We start from the raw sequence: 12,163 nt of genomic DNA on the forward strand, positions 1-12,163 counted from the left end.
TGGGGAAGAAAAAGCCAATGATACCTTTTGAGTGGAGCCTCTCTGTTAAGAGAGGGGACTGAAAAAGCAAACCGTGGAGCGTCCTGGGGTTGCAGTGGGATGCTAAAGAAACAGTCCTTAATATCTATGATGGCAAGTGACCAGTCTCGAGGCAACATTGATGGTGAAGGCAGTCCAGGCTGAAGAGGGCCCATGTCCTCAATTACCTCATTGATTTTACGCAGGTCCTGGAGGAGCCTCCACCTGTCCGTTCCAGGCTTTCGCAGTACAAAGACGGGGGTGTTCCAAGGGCTGGTGGTCTCGACGATGTGACCTTTGACAAGCTGCTCCTCTACGAGGGCTTGTAGTGCGCGTATTTTTACTTTAGGCAGGGGCCACTGTTCTTTCCAGATCGGGGTCTGGCATTTCCAGGTGATCTGAGGGGTGTCTGGTAGTACGCGCTCCTCAGTGGCCCCAATTAGAAATCCCGACTGGGAATTTGTAGAGAGGCTCCCCATTGGGATAGAACATCCCTTCCCCAAAGGGTGACGGGGGCCCTTACCACAAATGGACGGACAGTAGCCAGCTTGCCTTCAGGTCCTTCGACGAGGATGTTGTGCTTGCTTCGCATGGAAGCTGTGGCACCACCAATCCCTGAAATCATACCTAGTACGGGTTCCAGTTCCCAGTTTGCTGGCCATTCTGAACATGCCACAAGACTTACGTCAGCGCCCGAGTCCAGGAGACCTAGTCGGTGGGTCTTCTCCCCTTTGCAGGACAGGCCGCACTCGATGGTAGGCCTATTAGGTCCCAAAACCTGTGCCCACATTGCTATAGGGTTGAGAGGAAGCTGTTCCTTGTGATTTCTGGGGAGTAGAAAGGCTTGTGCAATTGGAGTTCCCTTTAAAAGAAAAAATGGTAAGTCTGTGCAGCACAGCTGAACCAATATTTCTTGACCCGGGTACACTGTTTGTACTGCTGGAAAAACAAAAATTTCATTTGGGCAATTAACAATATCACCTATAATTAAGATGTCAAAAGGACCTCCTTTTGGCCCATATTTGCCAGTTGGGACACGATAAACATCCCTCTTTTTTAAGTCAATGGATAAAGCAGTTACCAGCTGACGTCGGGTTCCCGTCTGTATTGCTCTGTATGCTGGATCTCCTTCGTGTGAGGTGGCTTCTCTTGGAATGATGCATGGTTGGGTCTGCATGGCTTTTGATTTGTTGTCTTGGCGTGGAGCCCGACCACGCTCCGCTGGTAGTTTCCCGAACGTTGCTGAAAGCGTGGCCGGTTTTGGTGTTTCTGGTAGGTATTACGGGGAATTGGGATAGGTGACCTTTCTGGACAGTCTTTTATAAAATGTCCAAAGTTACCACAGTGGAAGCAGCGGGTCTGGTCTTTGGAAGTCACTACTGCAAATGCACCAGAAACTCCTTCTGCAATGCCCTTAGCAACTGCTTGTGCTACTGTATTTTCAGTGGAAAGGTGTCGGGTACAACTTTCCACCATTTGTTCTATGGTAGGTTCTGTGTCCAAAGGTAAGGCTCTCAGAATGTTTTTACATTGCTCATTAGCATTGCTCATGGCAAGTTTGCATAACAGTTCTTTTCTTGCCTCTGTGCTCTCTATTTGTTTATCCAGAGCATCTTTAATTCTGTCCACAAATTTAATAAAGCTTTCATCTATTCCTTGTTTAATATTAGAGAAGTGTTGGGTAGGGATAGAGTCATCTGGGGTGAGAAGTAGGGAGGTTTTTGCTGCGATAGCCAGGTCTTGTATTACTGCCTCAGACAAAGTTTTAGCTTGCTCTGAAGGTTTCTGCAAATTGCCTTCTCCAGCCAGCTGTTCAACTGAGAAATCTTGCCTATTAGAATCTCTTGCATATGTGTCTGATAATGTTTTTAATTGTTTTTTCCAATGCCTTTCCCATAACATGTATTCTGCTGGGGATAGGAGGCAATGAGCAATATTTTTAACATCATGTGGTATTAAGACGTGTGCTGAAAAGATTGCCTCTAGAAAATTTTTAAAAATATGTGAGTTTCTGCCATGTTCTTTGGCTACTTTTCGAAGTTCAATGAGCTCTTTGTTTGTATTGGGTTCCCACGTAATCTTAGTGGTGGAACCCCCTCTTTTTCCCTTAGAATAAGTTACAGGGAAGGCAGAAATTCTTTGTGCCAACTCCCAATCCCCTGCCCGGCTAGCTCAGTCGGTAGAGCATGAGACTCTTAATCTCAGGGTCGTGGGTTCGAGCCCCACGTTGGGCGCCAGATTATTGTTTTTGCTCCCGGTCAGGCTCAGTTGGTCCGGCTGCCTTGGTGTTCTGGGGTGAGAAGGGTATCTGCACACCCTCCTGCCCAAGCACCTTTGGCAGAGCTCCCAGGCACAGGCTAGCCCCAGCAAGCTGTTATAGTGATATGCAGCTCTTAAGCAAAGTTCAGCTCTTTTAGAAGTGATTTCAGCTCATAGGCTTGCTGGGGTGCCTCGGGCAGACGCAGGGAGAGAGAGACGGGGAGCGCTGTGTGAGGTTCCACCGGAGGATCTTTATTTCATCTTCCGTGAAGGGTTCAGGGACAGCTTACTTCCAACGAGCTAGGGAAACTGAGGGGTTTTTATAGGGTACAGGGGTTTTGAGAAATGGTCCAATTGTGTGGGTCAGGGTACAAATTGACCTATTGTCTTACAGGAAGATAACAGAGGGTCTGAGGCGTGGGAAAAGGGGTTATTTTGCTAGTCAGCATGACTATGCATTTTCTCTGCCCTTAGGCAGCTAATCTCCAGAGGGGCCTAGCAGGCCTATCTGCTGCAACACTGGAGCTCGTTCCCAACCCCGGGGAATCGGGACTCGGGCACCAACGCCCCTCCTGGTGCAGCTGCTCCCGCAGCTGGCCCTGAGCGCCCAGAGGCCCAAGGCACAGGAGCAGCCCCGAGCGGGAGCCCTGCTGCGAGCCCAGGGCCAGAGCCAGCCCTGGCTCCTGACTGGGCAGGGGCTGCACTGGCTCTTGACAGGGCCTGACTCTGCCCCCTGGGGCTGGGGGAGCTGTCACGGGGCAGGGAGGGCCAGGGCTGGCAGGGGCTGCTCAGGGATGGGTTTGGCCCGTGTCCCTCCAAGCAGCGACTGCCAAAGCAGCTGCGCTGGCCCCGGGCTCTCCTCCCGGCCGGCTGGGCTTTGCTGGGTGGCACAGCCTGTGCCGAGGGGCGGCAAGGTGCCTGCAGGCCCCAGCTCTGGGGGAAGCAGAGAACGTCCTGGCCGTATCCACCGTGCTGCCAGCTCAGCAGTGCAGCACAGCGCGGGCTCACGCTCCCCATTGCTCCCACAGATGCTGCCGGCCCCACAACACCTGTTCCAGATTCCCAGAAGGGCACTGGAATGGGTTTCTGTCAGGGAACAGGCTGCTGGCTAGGGTTAATGGCAGGCATGCTTCTTTTGGAGCTTGTCTTCATTTTATGCTGTGCTGGAATTTGGAAGCATTGGAAGAGAAAACGGTGAGTGTTTTGTTCATCATTCCCTCAAAAAGCTTCTTTTGGAAGCCTAGTGTAGACAGGGAATGTTCCCAGTGAGGCTGCAGTGGAGTTGTGGCGCGTCTGTGGTTGTCCAAAGAGCTCTGCTGAGGGTTCTGCTGCTGCCCAGTGCTTTCATTGGCCTCTTCATTGCTGGGCCTTGTCCTGGGGGGCCCGCTGGGGCTGCAGCCAGTGCTGGCTCCCACTGAGGCTGCCTGGCCAAGAGCAGCCCCAGGGGCACAGGGCAGAGGCAAGGAAAGGTGGGGAAGAGAAAGAGTGGGGACGAGATCGCCCTCGAAAGGCAGACGCGCTCTGGGGCCCGCTCCTGGCCAGGGAGCCTGCCCAGAGCCGTCCCCTGCTCGCCGGGGCCTTGAGGGGCAGCTGTCCAGCTGGGCCAAGCTGTGCCAGCAGCTCCAGCCGTGCTGGGGAGCCTTGCCAGCTCTGGGCCCTGCTGTGCAGGAGGGTCCCAGTGTGCCACTGGCAGCCGGGAGCCTCACCCGCTCCTCTCTCCACAGGAGCGCCTCTGCTGCTTCACAAGACCGGCCAAAGACGTCAGTCAGGGAGAACTGGACCTGTCATGCATCTCTGTGCCCGTGTCCATTGTCCCTTCCACAGCTGCATTGCCCACTTATTGCCAGGGACATGCTGCCACCCCCCGGAACAGGACCCTCTGTCCCCGAGGATGCTGCCTCTGTTGTCTTTCCAGGACTGAAGGTGCAGCCCTCTTGCCTGGAAAGGACTTGAGCAACATCTTTGTGCTTCAGCCCTGGTCCCTGTGTGCTACCACCAGCACTGGCAGAGCTGCTTGTCTGGTCACAGCCAGTGATGGGCAGGCAGCAGCCGGGCATCAGGCTCCCGAGACCAGCAGCTACTATGTTTATTTTTCATTTTGCAAGATTTAGGAATATTTTTCATAGAAAATTCTCCAAATATTTAGTACCTTTTCCCACACAGTTCCATATTTTTCAAAGTAGTTTTAGAATTCAGAAAAACTTAGAACATTTTTACATTTCTAGAATCAAATATAAAATTGCATTTAATTGGTAATCTATACTCTACTAAGAACTAATATACCCCAAGACTCACAGCCTGCTTCAGAGGCTCTTTTCCCACTGGAGACTTGTGCCTGATCACAACATCTAACACAAATCCTTTTCCCTGACGTGTTCTGGGATTTCTGACAAGCTCACGTCTCAGTCTTCAGAGGCAAACTTTGAGCACAGTGGGAATCTCTTCAAGTCACCATCTTTGTTTGCTTCTGCAACAACTGGCTCACTTCTAGAGCAGGGGCTTCTCTCAGCTTCCTGCTGGCCCCGGGCTCTCCTCCCGTCCGGCTGGGCTTTGCTGGGTGGCACAGCCTGTGCCGAGGGGCGGCAAGGTGCCTGCAGGCCCCAGCTCTGGAGGAAGCAGGGAATGTCCTGGCCGTATCCACCGTGCTGCCAGCTCAGCAGCGCAGCACGGCGCGGGCTCACGCTCCCCATTGCTCCCACAGATGCTGCCGGCCCCACAACTCTGGGGGATGCCCAGAAGGGAACTGGTTTCTGTCAGGGAACAGGCTGCTGGCTCGGGTTAATGGCAGGCCTGGCTTTTCTATGGCATGCAGGTGATGAGGGGACCCCTGTAAGGCTGGCAGACGACCGGGCTCCATCATGGGGCACACGAGGTGGCGGGGGGTGTTGTGGGTGCAGGGTTTTGCAGTAAGACATGCGGGGCTTTGGGTCCTTTGTAAGCAGGGCACGTGGCAGGGGCTCCTTATGAGGTTCTTAGGGGATTTGGGATTTCTGCTGTGTCATACATGTGACTGGAGACCTCTGTAAGGCTGGCCGGGGCTTGAGTTCCTCGTGATTAACGTGGCGGGTTAGTGCTTGCCGTCAAGGCCTGGAGAGGAGCTGAGTCCTTCCGAAGGTGGGCAGGAGGCTGGGTTCTTTTGTGAGGCCCACAAGGGTGGCTTGGGGTTTCTGCATTGGTGTGCACGGATTCCTCGTGAAGCAAGCAGTGCTCTTTTGGGGTCTCTCCTGAGGGGTGCATGGATCCCTCAAGAGGCACACTGGGATATTTTGGGGTCTCTTCTAAGGAGTGCACGGATTCATCGTGAGGCACACAGGGCTCTTTTGGGGTCTCTTCTGAGGAGTGCAGGAATCCCTCTTGAAGCACAAAGGAGTATTGATAGTCTCTGCTCTGCTGTGCAGGGATCCCTCAGGAGGTGTGCACCGGGGTTAAACTAGAGGGGGTTTTCAAGTTTTCTCAGCACAGCAAAGGGACACTCCCGGTCGAGGTGCTGCAAAGTCAGCAGGAAGCTTCCTGCAAAGCCTTGGGCCCGGCCTGCGGGTCCGGCGGGCGACCAGAGCCCATCCTTGGGGGCCGGGCGGGGTTTCCGGTATCCACCGCACCGTTGTCGGGCCAGCTCCGGCCCCGGCAGTGAATGGCTGCGGCCCCGGGCTCCGATGGGGCTGCTGAGCAACGCCGTGGGCACGACAAGGGCCTCGCAGAGCATGACCCAGCAGAGCATGAAAACGGTTCTGGACTGTGCTTCCGTCTACACTGGGATCGAGATATGGATTGACTGAAAGTGCTGGCCAGTCACAGTGTGAAGACCATGGTGCATGCTGGAGCAACTTCTCCATGTCCCTTTCCTGATAGAACAATCACGGATTATTAATTCTGGCCAAGAGCAGCCCCAGGGGCACAGGGCGGAGACAAGGCAAGGTGGGGAGGAGAAAGAGCGGGTTCGAGATTGCCCTCGAAAGGCAGACGCGCTCTGGGGCCCGCTCCTGGCCAGGGAGCCTGCCCAGAGCCGTCCCCTGCTCGCCGGGGCCTTGAGGGGCAGCTGTCCAGCTGGGCCAAGCTGTGCCAGCAGCTCCAGCCGTGCTGGGGAGCCTTGCCAGCTCTGGACCCTGCTGTGCGGAGGGTCCCAGTGTGCCACTGGCAGCCGGGGGCTTCAGCCACTCCTCTCTCCAAAGGTGCTCCCTGAGCATCTTCAGAAGAGGAGCCTAAAAACTCAGGCAGAGAGAACTCGACCTGTGTTCCCAGCTCTTCACTCCTGTCCCTATCTGCCCTGCTGCGGCTGCACTAATGTCTTGAGCCCATCCCAAAACTCATCCCTCCACAACGAGACCCTCTGCCCCAGAGCCCCCTGGTCCTGTTGCCCAAAGACGACTGAAGGTGGGCAGCCCCTCTCTGCCAGGGCAGGGCTTGGAACAAATTTTATGTTCAAATAAAGAAATAGAGTTGTCATAGATATGTCCATGTTGTACCACCCGCAAAGCCCAGCCGACACCAGCCCTGGCTGAGCTCCATGCCCAGGAGCAGCTGTGGATGCCCACGGTGAGGGCAGGCAGGAGCCAGGCCGGGGCTGCTGTGAGCAGCGGCGGGGCCCCGAGGGGCTGATGGAGCCCATGCTGAGCGTCCCTGGGCTGAGGGCACATTTCCTTCAGTGTGATCATCTGGGCCTGGACTTCCTGAGGCACACAGGGATCTTCTGGGGTCTCTGCTGAGGTGTGCAGGGATCCCTCATGAGCGGTGTATCAGCGTAAATGTGAGGGGTTTTTTACTCTTCTCAGCACAGCAAAGGGACACCTGGCCAAGGTTTTGCAAGGCTGGGAGAAAGCCTCTTGCAAACCCTTGGGCCCGGAAGGCTGCGGGCACAGCGGGCAGGCAGAGCCCGTCCCCTGGGGCCAGGCCGGGCTGCTCAGGCTGGGCCGGGCCAGGCGAGGGCCCCGGCAGGGAAGGGCCGCGGCCCTGGGCTCTGATGAGGCTGCTGAGCTCCGCCCTGGCCCTGAGCTGCAGCCGAGGACATTTACAGCCAGGGCGGTGCCCTGGGGCACAGGAGGCACTGGGGCTGCAACTGAGGCCGCGCCCTCTCGCACTGAAGGGGGCTGGCTGTGTTCCTTGGGAGGATGCCGAGCCTTGTGCCTTGGCCTGATGGTGCAAAAATCCCCCCACCATCCCTCTGTTGGCAAAAAGAAAGGCTTAGTGCTCATTAATAGGAAAAGCTGTATGGGTGGCCTGCAGCTCATGTTCTTTTGTTGGCTGGACCCCAGTCCCTGCTCAGGTCTCAATGACCGACCCAGCCCCGAGCTGCTCTTAAGACTGATTTGATCAAAGGCACTGAAGCCTTGTTGAGTACAATTTCTCCAGGAAAACAAGCACAGGAACTTGGCCAAGGTTGGTGACAAAAGCAGAGTGCAGAGTTGAACCTTTGAGGCCACCTCACTGCCGCCTCCGCCCACCCTTTTATTTTTTATTGATTTCATATTCTGAGTGCCAGTTCCTGCATGAAATGGGCCCTCAGCAAGGAGCTGCTGGGCCTCCTTGTGGTAAACAGGCAAAATGAAATTAAAAGGAAGCTGATGACTTTTATAAAGAATGTGCCTGTTTATTAAAACTTAGAACAACAGAGGCCGAGTTCTCAGGGTAAGCCTAGGGCCTGCGCGACAAGCCAGAGGGAGCTCTGACAGTTCTGTGTGACAAGGTGTTCCTGCGGACACGAGGTACCCTCGAAAGAGCCTGGGTGCTCCGACCCAGGGATTTTTTAAAGTCTCTTGGGGGTGCTTGATTGGTGTGCTTTGGATCCTCTTGCCGACCGGTCCTTTCCTTGGTCGCTGATCGCTCTATAAGATAGTGCAGTCCTGAGCAAACATTTTGGAACACAGCAAACTTATTGGGTGGCTCGTTTCCCAGTCGTAGTTCCAGTTGCTGTCATCACCCTATAATGTCACTTTTCTAGAAGATCCTTACCCTTGCACCTTATTACCACCCCCCTTTCTCTGTTTAGTAGCCATATACATACACTTAAACAACTGTGCATTCAACTTAATAACTTATTACATTAATTATATAACAACTCATTATATTCATTAACAATCCAAAAAAACTTATCGTAATAATAAACCATTAAGAACTCCATCTATGAAAGCAAATTTATTTATAACATCCTGGGTGTAGGCCAAGGGATGCTGTTTCTGTCTTGCATCACAAAGCTGGCAGGTTTTTTGCAAAGACAGCCCTTTACAAAGGACTTGTTGTGTGCATTAACATCCGAGGGGCTGCTTTCAAAGACAGACAAAAAACCCATGAACAACCAGAAAAACAACCAAAAAACATATTAAAAAAAAGTACTTTATTTTTAGCTCTTGCTTTTAGTGTTTTCCAAGCCGGCCCCTTTTTCCACTGCAGTATTTTTCTTTGGACAGAAAAAAACCCCTCGCCAGATGATGTGACTTAACATGGAAAACACAACTCACACACAATGGATATATTAAAGCTAAACATGCAGACTCCCATTATCACAATCATCATCATTTATTTTCTGTTCATTTTTATGTCAGATTGTTTTCAGAAGGGTTAGAACACTGTCTCAGATCCCCTGGCTACTTTGATGCCAGAGGCACTTCTTATCTCTCCTTTCTTATTCTCTGTCCCTCCTGTAGTTCCTCTGCCCATTTGTTGCTCTTGGATCTCTGCCTCCTTCACCTGACTTTTATCTTTTTCTGGATTTGTGGGAATGTTTGTGTTGGTTTTGCTGTTTTCCTGGTGGTTGTTGGTTTTGCCTGTTTTATTTGGTCACAGTTATGCTTTTGCTTTTTGCTTTTTAGGTTTTTTTTCATCCACTTAACAGCAGAAATCAGCTTGTGATTTGTATTGTGAAGTTTTGATACACAGGTGTTGCACATAAAGGTTGTTTTTGTTTTTAAAGTCATCTCAGACACAGAGCTGCAAGCCCCTGTGATTTGAGACCGGAGTGCTCTCAGACAGCAAATTGTGCATGAATAGGAAACTTGTAGTTCCCATCTCCATTACACATGGCAAAATGTAAAGCGGTTGGAATGGTACCAATTCTAGCCTTTCTTTTGCCTTCTTTTGCTGCCACGCCTTAAAACCGTGTCAGATTCATCAAGGAGCTCAGTTCTGCCAGGATGGGGTGTGCAGGGATGATCCCTCAGCTCGTGTGTGCACCTGCTGTGCACCAGGCCAGACAGGTGACTGCCATCCACAGCCAGCCTCTGTCTGCAAAGGGAGCAGGGAGCTGCAGCTCTGAGGAACCCAGGGCTTAGGGAGCAAACAGACCAAGTCCCTAATTTATATCAGTTCCTTCACTCGAGTATTTTCTGCTGATCGATTTTTATCTTCCTGCCCAGGGCTGCAAAAAAAACACGCTGGCAATTTGCTTTAGCTATGAAGTGAAGAGACTCTTCTCAACAGGTTCCACCTCTTCTTCTTCTTTGAATTAAAAGCAGAGCAAAACTCTTCTGTTGGTCACATCAAACCAACATAAGTTTCATGAGTCTGTGAAAGACATAAGTGTGTAAAAGTTATTTCATTTTATAGTACTTACTGTTTTCTAATTCAGCCATGGGGCAATTATGCCATCATTCACTATACACAATAACTGGAAGAAGCACTGGAAATGAATTTTTTTTAAAAACTAAGCTTAAAAAAAGTCAAGGAATTCCATAAAGAAAACCAAATACTAAGAATACAGTAATTTAAACTTTTCAAAGCCCCTTGATAATGGAGCCCTGAACCCCAGTCATGTGCAGTGCAGCCTCGGCGGTCCCTTTGAGACCAGAATTGCCAAGGGTCAGGGTTGGGATGAGCCTTCACCCAAAACTGGCTCCAAGACTGAGTGGGAATCAATCCAGAACAGGGCTCACACAAAGAGCAAAGCCTCAAGGCCAAAGCCAAACCTTCATCAGGTTGGATTTGTTTAAACACAGAACTGGAGCAAACTTGCTTGTCCGGTAACATCACTGTTACCATGACACTTTACATGAGCTACTAAATAAGCACTGTCCTGTCCTGAACTGTGTTGCCCAAATACTGTTGAGAACTTGCCTTGCCTCTGCCCTGTGCCCCTGGGGCTGCTCTTGGCCAGGCAGCCTCAGTGGGAGCCAGCACTGGCTGCAGCCCCAGCGGGCCCCCCAGGACAAGGCCCAGCAATGAAGAGGCCAATGAAAGCACTGGGCAGCAGCAGAACCCTCAGCAGAGCTCTTTGGACAACCAGAGACCGGCCACAACTCCTCTACAGGAGTCAGGCTACCAATGCTATGAGCAGAGTTACGAGAAAACCGTGGAGAAAAATCAACAACTGACCCTCTGCTCTCGTACAGCTTCCAAATGCCAAGATAGCAGCCAGTTATAGATGTAATTCGTGCAGTTAGGAGTGCATGTAATAAACTGTAGTTATTAATGCTCTACACTGTAGGCATAAAATGTTTTAGAGTTACTGTAAAAAACCAAGGCGAAGGGAATTCGCAGATTAAGTTGCCAAGCAAGTTGCAGGTACCTAATTAGCATTTTAAAAGCCCTAGCCAGCAGAAAGCAATAACCAAAAAGCTGGCCATTAAGGCACGCCCAAGGAAATCATGAGCAGGTGGCGTAGAGGACAGGACCTAGACTCAACATCAGGAGGAAAGACAAGGAAGAGGACATCTGGATACATCACTAGCTGATGATCTGCTGTTCAGAAGATATCAGCAACCAAAATGCCTTCTCTGTGAGAGAAGACTGCATGAATATGCAGCTTGCCACAATGACTTATAGCCGAAGGCAGAATAAAAAGTATAAAAATCCTCTGCGGAAATACAATGGTGCGCAAACTTGAGGAGGCACCGATTCTGTCGCTTTGCACCCAGAGCTGCTCTGTGGACTGTGGGCGAATTCAAACTCTAGTTATATGGGATAGCAAATTTAGTTATTAATTATTAATCCAGATTGGCTTGTCCCTATTTATAACAGGCTCATGAAGGAGTGAGTGCTTCCACTAAATAAAAGACCCGATGTGCTTGAAAGCCGACCTTCTGTTCGCTCAGACCTCCTCACCTCTGTCGACGAGGTGACTTTATGCTGTTGCTGTGTGGCTTTTGAGAGCTCTGGGATAGAGATGAGTAAGCGTTAAACTCGTTCAAAGGAGCTGCCCAAAGCAGTGGCTTTAGTCTCTCTTTGGCTGGGGAGCGGGACCGGCCTTGTTGAACGCAGGCAGCAGCACGAGCAGGGCTCCTCCACCAGCAGGGACGTGCCACGAGCCAGGAGGGGACCGTGGCACCAGAGGGGACCGTGGCACCAGAGGGGACCGTGGCGCCAGCCATGCCCAGCCACCATGAACAGGGTGGCAAAGTCAGGTGCTGCTGTCAGGCTACATTAACAGCCCAGGCGAGGCATCATCAGGAGCCAGGTTTGGGGACCATCCAAGGAGTCCTGTCAAGAGCAAATCATTTGAATATTCTCGCTAGGACAAAAAAAAAAGAGCAAAGCAATCCAGCTGACATGTGAGGAAAGTGAATTCAAGTTCATTTAAAGCGCTGCTCAATTCATGATTGGGTTTCTTTTAGGTGAACTGATGCTAATAAATGTTGTCCTTCATATGCTGGGGTTTCTCTGCGATCAGACTTCTTTGATGATACATTTCTGACCCCATTTGGTTTTGCTCTTTAAGGCAAGTTGAGAAGCTGAGTAGCTTTCTTGAGGAATGGAGAATTGTTTGTAGCTCAGTTTTTTCTCCAGAGGAGCCTTCCATTTTAGCACAGGAGGAAGGGGAGGCAAAGGTTTAAAAGCTTTCCCTCCTGGAGTGACACACCTTCAGAAGAGTCTGTGAGGAGAAGTCCCCTCAGCCACTGCCAGGGCTGTTTGTCTCCTCTGCAGGCTCAGTATTCTGGGAGTTCCACAAGCCTCAGCTGGC

The 12,163-nt window shown here is 51.6% G+C and overlaps 1 non-coding gene across 1 annotated transcript; it reads left to right on the plus strand.

The window, feature by feature from the left end:
- Positions 1–2,179: 2,179 nt before the first annotated feature.
- TRNAK-CUU (transfer RNA lysine (anticodon CUU)) lies at positions 2,180–2,252 on the plus strand. Its single transcript has one exon. It is a non-coding gene; the product is annotated as a tRNA-Lys (tRNA).
- The last annotated feature ends 9,911 nt before the right edge of the window (positions 2,253–12,163 follow it).

This window comes from Anomalospiza imberbis, chromosome 11 (genome assembly GCF_031753505.1).
Source record: "Anomalospiza imberbis isolate Cuckoo-Finch-1a 21T00152 chromosome 11, ASM3175350v1, whole genome shotgun sequence".
Taxonomy (NCBI): domain Eukaryota; kingdom Metazoa; phylum Chordata; class Aves; order Passeriformes; family Viduidae; genus Anomalospiza; species Anomalospiza imberbis.